A 17,498-nucleotide genomic window follows, 5' to 3' on the forward strand; every position below is an offset into this window, starting at 1 on the left:
TGGTTCCTCGAAGGGGTGCAGCCAGAGTAAAGTCCGTGGCTCCACGGGTAGCTCAGCTGCACAGGAGGGGGGGAAAAAGCATGGAAGAGCAATAGTGACAGGGGATTCAATAATCAGGGCATCAGACTGGTGTTTCTGCGGCAGTAAACGTGACTCAAGGATGGTGTGTTGCCTCCCTGGTGCCAGGGTCAAGGATGTCATGGAGTGGCTGCAGTACATTCTTCTGGGGGAGGGTAAACAGCCAGAGGTCGTGGTCCACATTGGCACCAATGACACAGGTGGGAAGAAGGACGAGATCCTGAAAGCAGATTTTACGGAGTTAGGAAGGAAATTAAAAGCAGGACCTCCAAAGCAATAATCTCAGGATTACTCCCAGTGCCACATGCTTGGGAGCATAGGAATAGGAGAATTGATCGATTGAACAGGTGGCTGGAGAACTGGTGTAGGAGGGAGGGCACCAGATTGCTGAGGCATTGGGACCGGTTCTGGGGCAGGTGGGATCTGTACAAGATGGACGGGCTACACCTTAACAGGACCGGTACTAATATCCTTGCAGAGAGATTTACTAGTGCTGTTGGGGAGGGTTTAAACTAGCTTGTCAGGGGGATGGGAACCTGAGGGGTAGCTCAAATTGGAAGGAAGTAAAGCTGGTAACAGGAGGTAGAAAAGTAGTAAATGACATTAGAAGGCAGGTGAAACAAAGGCAAGCATCAACTAGGCTTAGAATGCAGAATGTTAAAACGACAAGGTTACGGGCACTCTACCTGAATGCACGCAGCATTCGCAACAAGGTAGATGATTTCAAGATCCAAATAGAGGTAAATGGGTATGATCTAATTGCCATAACAGAAGCATGGCTACAGGGTGACCAAGACTGAGAACTGAATATTCAAGGATATTCGACATTTAGGAAGGATAGGCAAAAAGTAAAAGGAGGTGGTGTTGAGCTAATAAGAGATGAGATCAGTACATTAGTAAGGGAGGATCTCAGATCGGAAGGACAAAATGTAGAATCTGTTTGGGTGGAGCTAAGGAACAGCAAGGGACAGCAAACATTGGTCGGAGTTGTTTATAGGCCACCAAACAGTAGTGTTAGTGTGGCACATGGTATTAATCAGATCAGAGAAGTGTGTAGCATGGGCAATACAGTAAACATGGGTGACTTCAATCTGCACATAGACTGGGTAAACCTAAAGAGCACTAGTCTGTGGAGGACGAGTTTCTGGAGTGTGTTAGGGATGGTTTTCTAGAGCAGTATGGTGAGGAAACAACTAGAGAACAGGCTATTTTAGATCTAGTATTATATAATGAGAAAGGGCTAATTAATAATCTTGTTGTAAAGAACCTTTAGGGATGAGTGACCATAATATGATAGAATTTTACATTATGTTTGAAAGTGAGGTAGTTCAATCTGAAGCCAGGGTGTTAAATTTGAACAAAGGAAATTATGCAGGTATGAGGGGTAAATTGGCTGAGGTGGATTGGGAAAATACATTAAAAGGTATGATAGTACATAGGCAATGGATAGTCTGCAAAGAAATATTACATAGTTTACAGCAACAAACATTCCTTCAAGGCACAAAAACCTCCAAAAAAGTAAAGGCAGTCAACTGTGGATAACAAAGGAAGTTAAGGATTGTATAACATTAAACGGCCTATAAAGTTGCCAGAAATAGTAAAACCTGAGGATTGGGAGTATGTTAGAATACAGCAAAGGAGGACGAAGAAACTGATAAAGGGAGAATAGAATATGAATGTAAGCTAGCAAAAAATATAAAAACGGACTGTAAAAGCTTCTATAGGTACGTAAAAAGGAATTGTTTGGCTAAGACAAATGTGGGTCCATTACAGGCAGAGTCAGGAGAATTTATAATGAGGAATAGAGAAATGGCAGAGAAGCTAAGTGATTACTTTGTGTCTGTCTTCACTGAGGAAGATACAAGAAATCTCCCAGAATTAGAGATCCAAGGGATTAGGGGGAATGAGGAATTGAAGAAAATTAGTATTGGCAAGAAGGTTGTATTGGAGAAATTAATGAGGCTGAAGATTGGTAAGTCCCTGGGACCTGATATTCTGCAACAAAGAGTTGAAAGAGATAGCTATGGAGATAGTGGATGCATTGGTGATCATCTTCCAAAGTTCTATGGATTCTGGAGTGCTTCCTGCAGATTGGAAGGTCGCAAATGTAACCCCATTATTTGACGGAGAGAGAAAACAGGGAATTACAGATCTGTTACCCTTACATCACTCACTGGGAAAATGCTAGAATCTATTCTAAAGGATGTGATAAATGGACACTTGGATAATAATGATCTAATTGGGCATAGTCAACATGGATTTATGAATGGGAAATCATGTGACAAACCTGTTGGAGTTTTTTGAGGATGTTACTAACAGAATTGATAAAGGGGAGTTAGTGGGCGTAGTATACTTGGGTTTGCAGAAGGCTTTTGATAAAGGAGGTTGGTTAGCAAAATTAAAGCACACGGGATAGGAGGTAATATACTGGCATGGATTAAGCACTGGTTAACAGGCAGAAAGCAGAGAGTAGGAATAAACGAGTCATTCTCGCATTAGCAGGCTGTGACCAGTGAGGTACCGCAGGGATCAGTGCTTGGGCCCCAGCTATTTACAATATATATCAATGATTTGGATGTGGGGACCAAATGCAGCATTTCCAAGTTCGCAGATGACACAAAACTAGGTGGGAATGTGTGTTGCGAGGAAGATGCAAAGCGGCTTCAAGTGGATTTAGACAGACTTAGTGAGTGGGCAAGTATGTGGCAGATGGAATATAATGTGGAAAAATGTGAGGTTATCCACTTTGGTAGGAGGAATAGATGTGCAGAGTATTTCTTAAAATGGTAAGAGATTCTTAAGTGTAGATGTACAAAGGGACTTGGGTGTCTTTGTCAATAAGTCACTGAAAGCTAACATGCAGGTGCAGCAAGCAATTAGGAAGGCTAATGGTATGTTAGCCTTTATCGCAAGAGGATTTGAGTACAGGAGTAGTGAAGTCTTGCTTCAATTGTATAGAATCTTGGTCAGACCGCACCTGGAGTATTATGTGCAGTTTTGGTCCCCTTACCTTAGCAAGGCTATTATTGCCATAGATGGAGTGCAACAAAGATTCACCAGACTTGTTCCCGGGTTGGCAGGACTGTCCTATGAAGAGAGATTGGGGAAACTGGGCCTGTATTCTCTAGAGTTTCAAAGAATGAGCAGTGATCTCATTGAAACCTACAAAATACTTAAAGGGATAGACAGGGTAGATGCAGTTAAGATGTTTCCCCTGGTTGGGGAGTCTAGAATTTCAAAATAAGGGTGAAGCCACTTAGGACAGAGATGAGGAGAAATTTCATTACTCAGAGGGTTGTGAATCTTTGGAATTCTCTACCCCAGCGAGCTGTGGAAGCTCAGTCATTGAGTGTGTTTAAAGTAGAGTTTGACAGATTTCTAAATACAAATGACACAAGGACATATGGGGATAGTGTGAGAAAAAGGCATTGAAGTGGATGTTACTGAATGGCGGGGCAGGCTCGAAGGGCCAAATGGCCTACTCCTGTGTTAAATACCTTGTAGTTGAAGGTAAGAGGGTGAGCAGGTGTTGGGTGTTGATTAGTTATTTGTACTCAGATGTGTGTATAAAAGGGCAAGCCAGCAATGGTGGGGAGTTAGGAGTGGAGAAGTAAGCTCTGTGGCAAACAATAAACAAACAATCTCCACCAAAGCATCTTAGTCTCAGTGTCGTCTTCACAAACACGCTTGGAAGTTTCTCTGACACCCTTCAGCTATTCTGACCCCACACTTTGCCTCGCTTCCTCTAAATCACTTTGCCTCACTCCCTTTAACATTTTGACCACTCCTCGTTCATCACACACCCCCCGCACCCCGACCCCCAGCTCTGCAATCATTTATGAAACTCCTCATGGTGTTTTACAATATGCATCACTACCTCGACAATATTTATCCTTCAACCAATACCTAAAACAGATTATTTGATCACTATGACATTGCTGTTTGTGGGAAATGCTGGGTGCAAATTGGCTGCTGTGTTTCCTGCATTACAAAAGTACTTCTGTGTGTATGCGGCACTTTGGGAAATCCTGACATGGTGAAATGTGTTATATAAATACAAGTTCTTTCTTTTTTTTCTTTTACATTGAAGGTACTCTATGAATAAAAGGCCAAGTTCAAGAAAGTATGTCAAAAACAAGAAGCATACAACTAAACATTAAAACCTACTGGCTGCAACGTGCTTCATTCTCTAGCGTACCAGGATCACAATATCAATCAGCTCGGGATCCTCATTCCAACAGACTGCTGTCAGTTTGAATCTCCCTCTTCAAGGCCAACTGTTCACACAAATGTCGCAGAGAGTGCTTCGTGACTTTTTACTGTCCCCTTCCACTGCAAACCTCAACAAGCTTTTTAAAGCCTCAAATGCTCCCACACAAACACACACACACACACACAATGTCTATCTTGTAAGACAGCTAAAACATACAGCCCGATCACAGCCCTCCTGCTTCAGGTCAATCAATTGGATTTGACTGGGCAGCCAAGTGTCGAGATCAACTAAAAATCAAAGCACAGCCTCCTATTGTGACGAGCGGTGCCAACAAATAATTCCCTCCCCTGACACTCAGGTCTATTAAAAGACCCAAGTTTATTGATTACTCTGACTGTATTTGGGACGTGGGTGGCTGTGTGTGTACACATCTGCGTGTGTCTCCGCGCACGAGCAAGCGCGAGCCAGCGCATCTTGGTGTCACCAGTGGCTGTTGGATTGAATTTCTGTTTCTGAGCCAGTGACAAGGAGGTTCCCGATTTGCTCGCTGGCCTGTACTGAAGCAATGCAATGATTTGCTGCAGTCCTGCGTTTGTGGGGGTGACAATTTCGAAGTGAATATAGATCAGCCAGCTCCTGATTACTGTCAGGCAAACTTCGCCTGCACCTTGCACAAAGACCCAGAGCAGCTGAGATGTTCTCACCGTGGGGCAGCAGCCTGGCAACACGCTCATTTAGACTCACACAGAAGCAATGACCACTTCAGGCAAGGCACTGACTGGGTGGCTATTTTCACACGCAATCCAAAACCCAAGTGAGAGGAGCAGAAACCCTTCAGGCACACTTGCTTCTCCCTCCTCTCTGAAGACCCGCATTTACGTACCATCTTTCACATCCTCAGGACCTCGGAAACGCTTTACAGCCAATGAAGTACTTTAGAAATGCAGTCACTGTTGTAATGTCGGAAATGTAATTTTCCATTTTAATAAACAGCAACAAAAGGCACACATAGCAACTTTCCACTATTCTCGTTGACTCACCAGGAGTCAGCTGTAACAGAACACCAAGAGCTCTACAATCATTCAATCTTCAGTCTCGAGTTCTCAGAGGTTCACTCAAATATGGATTAACCAGAGAGCTGGGCATCTCAGAACCAAGATCCTTTCTTAAAGGAAACTGTGGGACAGAACCAAATATTTACAAGGAATTGTGCCCAGCACCAGCACTCTTGTAGATTGTTCTGGTTGGGGTTTAAATCAGTGAATGCTGATGATATCACAGAGGGGCGGGAATTGGCTGGAAGAATTGATCAAGACTGACTGCAACATGGTGCTGAGCTCTCCACAGTCAGCCCACAATCTTACAACCAGTAAGAGCTCAGAACTGTTTCTGCATGTTAGTCTTGCTCGTCTCACAGTGAGCCTTCTTATTGTCGGTAAACCCTCGCAGTCTGTCACCAGCAGTCCCACCCCCTCACCCACAGACTACAACACCTGAGACAGTGGCAGTCGCAGCAGTCCCTCGGTCAGAGCCAAGTGCACAACCTTTCAGCAACAAATCACAGGCAATTATCTACTCGTACCTGGTCCATTTATTTATTTTGAAGAATCTGCCAAGTTGAACATCAGGACCAACAAGTTAGGATAGGTTCAAAACATCATTTAAATGCTAGGTTCATGACAGAATGAACTGCAACAAGTTGGCTGTGAATTCGGGAACCCTGTATTGCTGGGTAAGCAATCATTGTGCTTATGATTACAGAGTGGAATTCTTTGAACTAAACACAAATAAAATCAGTAATAGGACAGGCTTGTTGTCACTGAGCTTAGTTACTGTACTGGCACAGTTACATCATAGACACTGAAGCCAGTAAGCTTTCACAACTGTGATCCCCTTAATTCATCATCTCGAAATTCCTCGCAGCACCAGTGTTATACAGTGACAGACCTGTACCCACCCCAGTACTGTACCCCAGTGTTATAGTGACAGACCTGTACCCACCCCAATACTGTATCCCAGTGTTATAGTGACAGACCTGTACCCACCCCAGTACTGTACCCCAGTGTTATAATGACAGACCTGTACCCACCCCAGTACTGTACCCCAGTGTTATAGTGACAGACCTGTACCCACCCCAATACTGCACCCCAGTGTTATAGTGACAGACCTGTACCCACCCCAGTACTGTACCCCAGTGTTATAGTGACAGACCTGTACCCACCCCAATACTGTATCCCAGTGTTATAGTGACAGACCTGTACCCACCCCAGTACTGTACCCCAGTGTTATAATGACAGACCTGTACCCACCCCAGTACTGTACCCCAGTGTTATAGTGACAGACTTGTACCCACCCCAATACTGTACCCCAGTGTTATAGTGACAGACCTGTACCCACCCCAATACTGTACCCCAGTGTTATAATGACAGACCTGTACCCACCCCAGTACTGTACCCCAGTGTTATAGTGACAGACCTGTACCCACCCCAATACTGTATCCCAGTGTTATAGTGACAGACCTGTACCCACCCCAGTACTGTACCCCAGTGTTATAATGACAGACCTGTACCCACCCCAGTACTGTACCCCAGTGTTATAGTGACAGACTTGTACCCACCCCAATACTGTACCCCAGTGTTATAGTGACAGACCTGTACCCACCCCAATACTGTACCCCAGTGTTATAATGACAGACCTGTACCCACCCCAATACTGTATCCCAGTGTTATAGTGACAGACCTGTACCCACCCCAGTACTGTATCCCAGTGTTATAGTGACAGACCTGTACCCACCCCAGTACTGTACCCCAGTGTTACAGTGACAGACCGGTACCCACCCCAATACTGTACCCCAGTGTTATATAGTAACAGACCTGTACCCACCAGTACTGTACCCCAGTGTTATACAGTGACAGACCTGTACCCACCAGTACTGTACCCCAGTGTTATACAGTGACAGACCTGTACCCACCAGTACTGTATCCCAGTGTTATACAGTGACAGACCTGTACCCACCAGTACTGTACCCCAGTGTTATACAGTGACAGACCTGTACCCACCAGTACTGTACCCCAGTGTTATACAGTGACAGACCTGTACCCACCAGTACTGTACCCCAGTGTTATACAGTGACAGACCTGTACCCACCAGTACTGTACCCCAGTGTTATACAGTGACAGACCTGTACCCACCAGTACTGAACCCCCAGTGCTATACAGTAACAGACCTGTACCCACCAGTACTGTACCCCAGTGTTATACAGTGACAGACCTGTACCCACCAGTACTGTACCCCAGTGTTATAGAGTGACAGACCTGTACCCACCAGTACTGTACCCGTGTTATACAGTGACAGACCTATACCCACCAGTACTGTACCCCAGTGTTATACAGTAACTGACCCATACCCACCAGTACTGTACCCCAAGTGTTATACAGTGACAGACCTGTCCTCACCAGTACTGTACCCCAGTGTTATACAGTGACAGACCTGTACCCACCAGTACTGTATCCCAGTGTTATACAGTGACAGACGTACCCACCAGTACTGTATCCCAGTGTTATACAGTAACTGACCCGTACCCACCAGTACTGTATCCCAGTGTTATACAGTGACAGACCTGTACCCACCAGTACTGTACCCCAGTGTTATACAGTGACAGACCTGTACCCACCAGTACTGTATCCCAGTGTTATACAGTAACTGACCCGTACCCACCAGTACTGTATCCCAGTGTTATACAGTGACAGACCTGTACTCACCAGTACTGTATCCCAGTGTTATACAGTGACAGACCTGTACCCACCAGTACTGTATCCCAGTGTTATACAGTAACTGACCCGTACCCACCAGTACTGTATCCCAGTGTTATACAGTGACAGACCTGTACTCACCAGTACTGTATCCCAGTGTTATACAGTGACAGACCTGTACCCACCAGTACTGTATCCCAGTGTTATACAGTAACTGACCCGGACCCACCAGTACTGTATCCCAGTGTTATACAGTAACTGACCCGTACCCACCAGTACTGTATCCCAGTGTTATACAGTGACAGACCTGTACTCACCAGTACTGTATCCCAGTGTTATACAGTGACAGACCTGTACCCACCAGTACTGTACCCCAGTGTTATACAGTGACAGACCTGTACCCACCAGTACTGTACCCCAGTGTTATAGTGACAGACCTGTACCCACCAGTACTGTACCCCAGTGTTATACAGTGACAGACCTGTACCCACCAGTACTGTACTCCAGTGTTATACAATGACAGACCTGTACCCACCAGTACTGTACCCCAGTGTTATAGTGACAGACCTGTACCCACCAGTACTGTACTCCAGTGTTATACAGTGACAGACCTGTACCCACCAGTACTGTACCCCAGTGTTATACAGTGACAGACCTGTACCCACCAGTACTGTATCCCAGTGTTATACAGTAACTGACCCATACCCACCAGTACTGTATCCCAGTGTTATACAGTAACTGACCCATACCCACCAGTACTGTACCCCAGGGTTTTGCAACTCTAAACATTCAGTCCAGACAAAAGTGACCACCAAGCTGTCGGCGACTCTTAGAAACCCAACTGGTTTCTCGCGTCCTGGCTCAGTCTGGAAATATATGACTCCAAGCCCACACCAAATGAAGCTGACTGTCAGTCTTTTTTTTCCAAAAATATACTTTATTCATAAAACTTTGCAAAAAAAAATACATTACTAAACAGTTCAAATTATAACATTTTGAAAAGTACAATAGAGATCAGATTCCTTCGATGCAGAACATGAGGTGCCTCACAATTCTTGCCATTCCATTTTACATGCAATGTATATTTGCATTACATAGCAAAAACATTTGGTGCAAACAGCTTCAGGGGTTTTTACACGGATTTCAGCCCCTCCGTTCAGCTTGGTGGGGGGACCTTACACAGCAGTCTTTCCCCATTGATCCTTTGCAGCGGCTGCCCCAAGCTTTCGTGCATCCCTCAGCACGTAGTTCTGGACCTTGGAATGTGCCAGTCTGCAAAACCCGGTCGTGACAATTCTTTGCACTGGAAGACCAGCAGGTTTCTGGCAGACCAAAACAGCGTCTTTCACCGAATTGATAGTCCTCCAGCAGCAGTTGATGTTTATCTTGTGTGCATCCCTGGGAACAGCCCGTAGAGCACAAACTCCTGTGTTACAGAGCTGCTCGGGATTAACCTCAACAAAAACCACTGCATCTCCTTCCACACCTGCTTTGCAAAGACACATTCCAGAAGGAGGTGGGGAACTGTCTCTTCCCCACCACAGCCACCGCGAGGGCAGCATGTGGAGGGGGCGAGACTCTGGGCGTGCAGGAAGGATCTGACGGGGAGGGCTCTTCTCGCCACCAGCCAAGCTACATCGTGGTGCTTGTTTGAAAGTTCTGGTGATGAGGCATTCCGCCAAATGACTTTGGCGGTCTGCTCGGGGAACCATCCGACAGGATCCACCATCTCCTTTTCCCATAGGGCCTTGAGGATATTCCGTGCAGACCACTGCCTGATGGATTGGTGGGCAAAGGTGTTTTTCTGCACAAACTTTCCCACGAAGGATAGGTGGTACGACACGGTCCAACTGGATGGAGCGTTCCGCGGCAGTGTGACCAGACCCATCCTTTGAAACACCGGGGACAGATAGAATCTCAGCACATATTGACACATGGTGTTTGCGTACTGGGGCTCTACGCACAGCTTGATGCAGCCGCACATGAAGGTGGCTGACTATCAGTCAACTGCCCTGTGAAGTGGCCCAACAAGCCATCAGGTTGAATGAAACGGTTACCAGTGGCTCAAAAAGGACCACCACCTTTCACAGCAACTAGGAACATACATTAAATGCCTTCCTTGCTAACAAAGCCCACATCCTGAGAATGAACTTTTTTTAAGAAACCAAATGTGCATCAACAGAATGTCGAGTTGTGCTGCTGCTGTTTCTCACAGTCTTAGTTTGTATTTTTCCACACATTAATCTTTACTGAAATCCTACCAGCATGGACAAGCTCTGCTGACACCCCAAAGGGGCCAGGATTGTAGCCGAGAGGAAGCCCAACCCTTAATCTCTGGGATTGGAGCCCGACCGTTAATCTCTGGGATTGGAGCCGGGAGGGAGCACGACCGTTAATCTCCGGGATCGGAGCCGACAGGGAGTCCGACCGTTAATCTCCGGGATCGGAGCCGAGAGGGAGCCCGACCCTTAATCTCCGGGATCGGAGCCGAGAGGGAGCCCGACCCTTAATCTCCGGGATCGGAGCCGAGAGGGAGCCCGACCCTTAATCTCCGGGATCGGAGCCGAGAGGGAGCCCGACCCTTAATCTCTGGGATCGGAACCGAGAGGGAGCCCGGCCCTTAATCTCCGGGATCGGAGCCGAGATGGATCCCGACCCTTAATCTCCGGGATCGGAGCCGAGATGGATCCCGACCGTTAATCTCCGGGATCGGAGCCGAGAAGGAGCCCGACCGTTAATCTCCGGGATCGGAGCCGGGAGGGAGCACGACCGTTAGCTATGGTACCGTAGCTGAGACTTGGAAGTAGTAGTAGTCAGGGTTCCTGCCCGGAGTGCTAACCAGTAAATCTTGCTGGAGAATATAAACCAGTGGAGCCCGGTTGAGGTCTGGTTTGGGCTGGGCTCACAATCGCCCTGCAGACCCTCACTGTCCAGGCTCACATGTCAATGATCTCCGGCAAATATCAGAAGTGGCAGCAGACCGGAAAAGGGGAGGAAACTGGGAAATAACTAGGAGTGTCCCATTCTTGCAGAGGACACGTGGTGATACCTAGTTAAACCAGTAACATTTGCTCGAGTAACTCATTACAACCTTGTTGTTCTCTGTTTGGGGTTGGTAAATTTCAGCTCAAACAGCACAGGAGTTTCAAAGGGACGTTTATTTATTTTTGTTTCAAATGAACTGGGGAAAATAGGAAGGAGATAATGATGGGAAGTGGTGCCAAATATTCAGCACTTAAAGAAGACTAATCTCTCTGGTGACTCACAGGTTTTAATTCCAGGAATTGAGGGCGCAGCTCTTCTATAGACAGAGGATGAGTAACACGGGAGCAGGGATGGAAGGATTCAGGTGACATCATCAACTTCCGGGAACTGCCACTCATCAGACGGAGAACATTGACTGAGATCAACATGGTTACGGGAGGAGCATGAAGGAACTATATTTCAGTTGTAATAAAACAACACCCTTTACCACATAAACACAATGAGGCTGATGCCCGCCTGTAAAGGGCACATTGACCCCCACACTACTCCCCCCCCCGCCCCCCGCCCCGTAACAGGCACACACAGAGCGACACCGATCCCAACCAACACGGTCTGCATTGAGGACCCCTCCCCATCCCCAACTGTACTGGTGCCAGGGTTAAGCAGTGAGGTCCTTCCTTCCAATGCACTGAGAGTTCAGGATGAACAAGTTCTCCAGAAGCCATCATCAGGAAAGTACATTCATAAGATGCCGGTATATAAACATAGAAACATAGGCATAGAAAACAGGAGCAGGAGTAGGCCATTCGGCCCTTCGAGCCTGCTCTGTCATTCATTATGATCATGGCTGATCATCCAACTCAGTAACCTGTTCCCACTTTCGCCCCAATCGCTTTGATCCCTTTAGACCCGAGAGCTATATCTAACTCCTTCTTGAAAATATACAATGTTTTGGCCTCAACTGCTTTCTGTGGTAGCGAATTCCACAGGCTCACCACTCTCTGGGTGAAGAAATTTCTCCTCATCTCAGTCCTGAAAGGTTTTCTTCATATCCTTAGACTATGACCCCTGGTTCTGGACTCCCCCACTATCGGGAACATCCTTCCTGCATCTACCCTGTCAAGTCCTGTTAGAATTTTATAGGTTTCTATGAGAATCCCCCCTCACTCTTCTGAACTCCAGCGAATATAATCCTAACCGACTCAATCTCTCCTCATACGTCAGACCCGCCATCCCAGGAATCAGTCTGGTAAACCTTCGCTGCACTCCCTCTATAGCAAGAACATCCCTCCTCAGATAAGGAGACCAAAACTGCACATAATATTCCAGGTGTGGCCTCACCAAGGCCCTGTATAATTGCAGCAAGACACCTCTGCTCCTGTATTAGAATCCTCTCGCTATGAAGGCCAACATACCATTTGCCATTTTTACCATCTGTTGCACCTGCATGCTTACCTTCAGCGACTAGTGTACGAGAAGACCCAGGTCTCGCTGCATATTCCCCTCTCTCAGTTTATAGCCGTTCAGATAATAATCTGCTTTCCTGTTTTTGCTACCAAAGTGGATAACCTCACATTTATCCACATTATACTGCATCTGCCATGCATTTGCCCACTCACTCAACTTGCCCAAATCACCCTGAAGCCTCTCTGCATCCTCCTCACAACTCACCCTCCCACCCAGTTTTGTATCATCTTCAAATTTTGAGATATTACATTTAGTTCCCTCATCTAAATCATGAATATATATTGTGAATAGCAGGGGTCTTAGCACCGATCCCTGCAGTACCCCACTAGTCACTGCCTGCCATTCGGATGAAGACCCATTTATCCCTACTCTTTGTTTTTCTGCCAACCAATTTTCTACCCATCACAATACACTACCCCCAATCCCATGCGCTTTAATTTTACACGCTAATCTCTTATGAGGGACTTTGTCGAATGCCTTCTGAAAGTCCAAATAAACCACATCCACTGGCTCCCCCTCATCAACTCTACTAGTTACATCCTTGAAGAATTCTAGTAGATTTGTCAAGCATGATTTCCCTTTTGTAAATCCATGTTGACTCTGCCCAATTCTATCACTGTTCTCTAAGTGCTCTGCTATAAAATCTTTGATAATGGACTCTAGAATTTTCCCCACTACCGAATTCAGCTGCCTGGTCTATAATTCCCTGCTATCTCTCTACCTTCCTTTTTAAATAGTGGGGTTACATTAGCTACCTCCAATCTATAGGAACTGTTCCAGAGTCTTTAGAATCTTGGAAGATGACCACCAATGCATCCACTATTTCTAGGGCCACTTCCTGAAGTACTCTGGGATGCAGACCTTCAGGCCCTGGGGATTTATTGGCCTTCAATCCCATCTATTTTCCCAACACCATTTCTCTACTAATACTGATTTCCTTCAGTTCCTCCCTCTCACTAAGCCCTGTGTTCCCCAGCATTTCTGTTATGATATTTGTGTCCTCCTTTGTGAAGACAGAACCAAAGTATGCACTTAGTTGGTCAGCCATTTCTTTGTTCCCCACAATAAATTCCCCTGTTTCTGACTGTAAGGGACCTACATTTGTCTTCACTAATCTTTTTCTCTTCACATACATATAGAAACTTTTACAGTCAGTTTTTATGTTCCCTGCAAGCTTGCTCTCGTACCCTATTTTCCCCTTCTTAATCAATCCCTTGGTCCTCCTTTACTGAATTCTAAACTGCTCCCAATCCTCAAGTCTGTTGTTTTTCCTGGCAGATTTATATGCCTCTTCCTTGGATCTAATGCTATCTCTAATTTCCCTTGTAAATCATGGTTTGGCTACCTTTCCCGTTTTACTTTTGCGTCAGACAGGGATAAACAATTGTTGCAGTTCATCCATGCGCTCTTTAAATGTTTGCCATTGCCTATCTACCAAGTAACGTTTCCCAATCCGTCATGGCCAATTCGTGCCTCATACCTTCGTAGTTTCCTTTACTAAGATTCAGGACCCTAGTCTCAGAATCAACTACGTCACTCTCCATCTTGATGAAGAATTCTATCATATTATGGTCGCTCGTCCAAGGGGTCTCGCACAACTAGATTGTCAATTATTCCTCTCTCATTACACAATAGCCAGTCTAGGATGGCCTGTGCTCTAGTTGGTTCCTCAACATATCGGTCCAGAAAACTATCCCGTATACACTCCAAGAATGCCTCCTCTACGGTATTGTGACTGATTTGATTTGATAAAGCTGCTTTATAAATGCTGGTGTTGTTGTTGTAGTAAAACTCCCTGCAGGAACACCTGGGGCATGGAACTACTTCACACTGACACTACAGCTGAATACTCAAACATGCAGCGACCTTTGATGTCACTTTGCTTATGCATCTTTCATTGAGAAACAAAATACCCATTCCTTAACCTGTCCCTGGCTTCCAGACAAATATCAATGTGTAAGGTTGTTAATTGACTAGGTTTTATATACAGTCTCCAAACACAGTGCACATAGAATATTTATTAAGATCTTTACTTCCTCCAATTGAACACTGAGAGGACAGAAGCCATTGTCTTGGGGCCTTGTCATAAATTCCGCACCCACCACGACCCTGCGCCAAGTTCCGACCCCTCGTCCTCTCCGATCAAAAGACCACCTACCTCCAGTGTAGAACAGCTTTGAAGGGCTGAATGGCCTACTCCCGCTCCCGTGTTCCTTCGACCTCAATAACATCGTCCGTCTCGGCCAAAGCTTCAGCCCAGCTGCTGCCAAAATCCTCACCCACCTCTTTGCCACCTCCAAACTTGATAATTCCGATGCTCTCCTGGTTGGGCTCCCACCTTCCACCCTCTGCAAACTCTGCTCCCGTATTCTAACTTGCACCAAGTTCCCTTCACCCACCAGCCATTTCTTACTAATCTAAATTGGCTTCCAATCCCTCCCAAGGTAAAATTCTCATCCCTGTTTTCAAATCCCTCCATGGCCTTGCCCCTCCCTATCTCTATAATCTCCTTTGGCTCCACAAGCCTCGGAGATACCTGCACTCCTCTAATTCTGGCCTCTTGTGCACCCCTGATTTTAATTGCTCCACCATTGGTGGCCGTGCCTTCAGCTGCCTGGGCCACAAACTCTGGAATACCCTCCCTACACCTCTCCAACTTGCTCTCCCCCTTTAAGACATTCCTTCAAACCCACGGCCGACCAAGCTTTTGGTCACCTTTGCTAATGCCTCAGTGTCCCGTTGAGTCTGATCACACTCCTGTGAAACACCATGGGATGTTTTTCCACGTTTAAGGCACTATATAAATATAGCTTGTTACTATTGTCGTTGATATTTGCACAAATTGGAGTACAGCGACATTATATAACTGCCCACAATTGTACTATGGCTTCACAAAATATAGCAGGAATGTACAGCTATACATAAAAGCCCAATATAAAACAATTCAGGTGAGAAAAGAAACCATGGTTGTGTTTAAAAAGAGCAGGGAGTTGTTCTGGTGTCTTAGCCGACATCCCTTCCTCAATCAACATTGCCAGATTGATCACTCTTTAGTTGGCTGCTATTTGTGGGCAGTTCCTGTGTGTTAACTGGCTTCTACGTTAGCAACAGCGACTGCATGTCAACAGAGGTTAAGTTGCGCGAAGTACACGACACTTCGCAGAGCTGCGAAATGTCGCAGCGTATAAATACAAGTCGTTTTTCTTTCTATTTGACTGTGGAAGGCATCACAGCTGAGCCCAATCCTGTTGGCATCAGGTATCCAGATATGCAACTTCCAACAGGCTGGGACAACGCTCTGTGGATCTTTGCTTGGCTAATCCAGGAGCATGAATACCAACAGCAGCAGCCTGACCGATCAATCCCATTGGAAAGCGACTCAGAGACCATCCAGCTCCCAGCTAAGATACAGCACCATTTACTTTTTCTTTTAAGAGAGTAGAATAATTTTACTTACAATGGTTTTATTTTAGAAAATAAAACAATTTTTTTGTTTTAAATCCTAGAATGAAGAAACCAGATGAGATCATCCAAGTTGTTCCACCATTCAATTAGGACATGGCTGATTTGCATCTTAACTCCATTTTCCACACCTTTGATCCATATGGCTCGATATACTTAGCCAACAAAAATCTAGCAATCCCAGTTTAATTTTTTTCAATTGACCGTTCCTCGCACCACCCCCCACCCCCCCAACAACTTTTTGGGGAAGAGAGTTCCAAATTTCCGCTACACTTTGTGTGAAGAAATGCTTCCTGATGCCACTCTCTCTCTAACTTTAAGGCCGAATAAAAGCAGAAGAAGCTGGAAATACTCAGCGGGGTCAGGAAGTTCTGACGCTAGAGAACGACTGCAGAACTCCGAGGTGCAGAGGGATCCAGGTGTTCTAGTGCGTGAGTCACAAAAAGGTTAGTATGCAGGTACAGCAAGTAATAAAGAAGGCTAACGGAATGGCACAGTGGTTAGCACCGCAGCCTCACAGCTCCGGCGATCCGGGTTCAGTTCTGGGTACTGCCTGTGCAGAGTTTGCAAGATCCCCCTGTGACTGTGTGGGTTTCCACCAGGTGCTCTGGCTTCCTCCCACAGCCAAAGACTTGCAGGTTGATAGGTAAATTGGCCATTGTAAATTGCCCATTGTAAATTGCCCCTAGTGTAGGTAGGTGGTAGGAGAATGGTGGGGATGTGGTCGCAAATATGGGATTAATGTAGGATTAGTATAAATGGGTGGTTGTTGGTCGGCACAGACTCGGTGGGCCAGAGGGCCTGTTTCAGTGCTGTATCTCTCTATGACTCTAATGCTGGCTGTTATTATGAGAGGAATTGAAAATAAAAGTAAGGATGTTATGCTTCAGTTATACAGGGCATTGGTGAGACCACATCTCGAATACTGTGTGCAGTTTTGGTCTCCTTATTTAAGGAAAGATGTAAATGCGTCGGAGGCGGTTCAGAGGAAGTTTACTAGATTGATACCTGGAATGAGCGGGTCATCTTATGAGGAAAGGTTGGACAAACTGGGCTTGTTTTCACTGGAGCTTAGAAGAGTGAGAGGAGACTTGATTGAAGTATATAAGATCCTGAATGGTCTTGACAAGGTGGATGTGGAGAGGGGGCACTGTTTTAAAATTAGAGGTCGCACTTTTAGGACAGAGATGAGGAGAAATTTTTTCTCTTGGCGGATTGTGCAACTTTGGAACTCTCTGCCTCAGAAGGTAGTGGAGGCGGGGGTCACTGAATATTTTTAAGGCGGGGGTAGATTAAGTCCCTTGCCTAACGAGAATCTGAGGTTATCGGGACAGATGGGAGTGTGGAATTCGAGACACAAACAGATCAGTCATGATCTTATTAAGCGGCAGAGCAGGCTTGAGGGGCCGAATGGCCTACGTCTGCTCCTAATTCATATGTTCGTATGCATCATCGACTTGAAACGTTAACTCGGCTACTCTCTCCACAGATGCTGCCAGACCTGCTGAGTATTTCCAGCACTGTATCTTTTTATTACCGAT

General features: G+C 45.9%; 1 protein-coding gene across 5 annotated transcripts in view; it reads right to left on the reverse strand.

The window, feature by feature from the left end:
* igf2bp2a (insulin-like growth factor 2 mRNA binding protein 2a) overlaps positions 1 to 17,498 on the reverse strand; it is a 240,792-nt gene that overhangs the window by 197,761 nt on the left and 25,533 nt on the right. The window lies entirely within an intron of this gene.

The sequence above is a fragment of the Heterodontus francisci genome, chromosome 7, assembly GCF_036365525.1.
Source record: "Heterodontus francisci isolate sHetFra1 chromosome 7, sHetFra1.hap1, whole genome shotgun sequence".
In the NCBI taxonomy this organism is placed as follows: Eukaryota; Metazoa; Chordata; class Chondrichthyes; order Heterodontiformes; family Heterodontidae; genus Heterodontus; species Heterodontus francisci.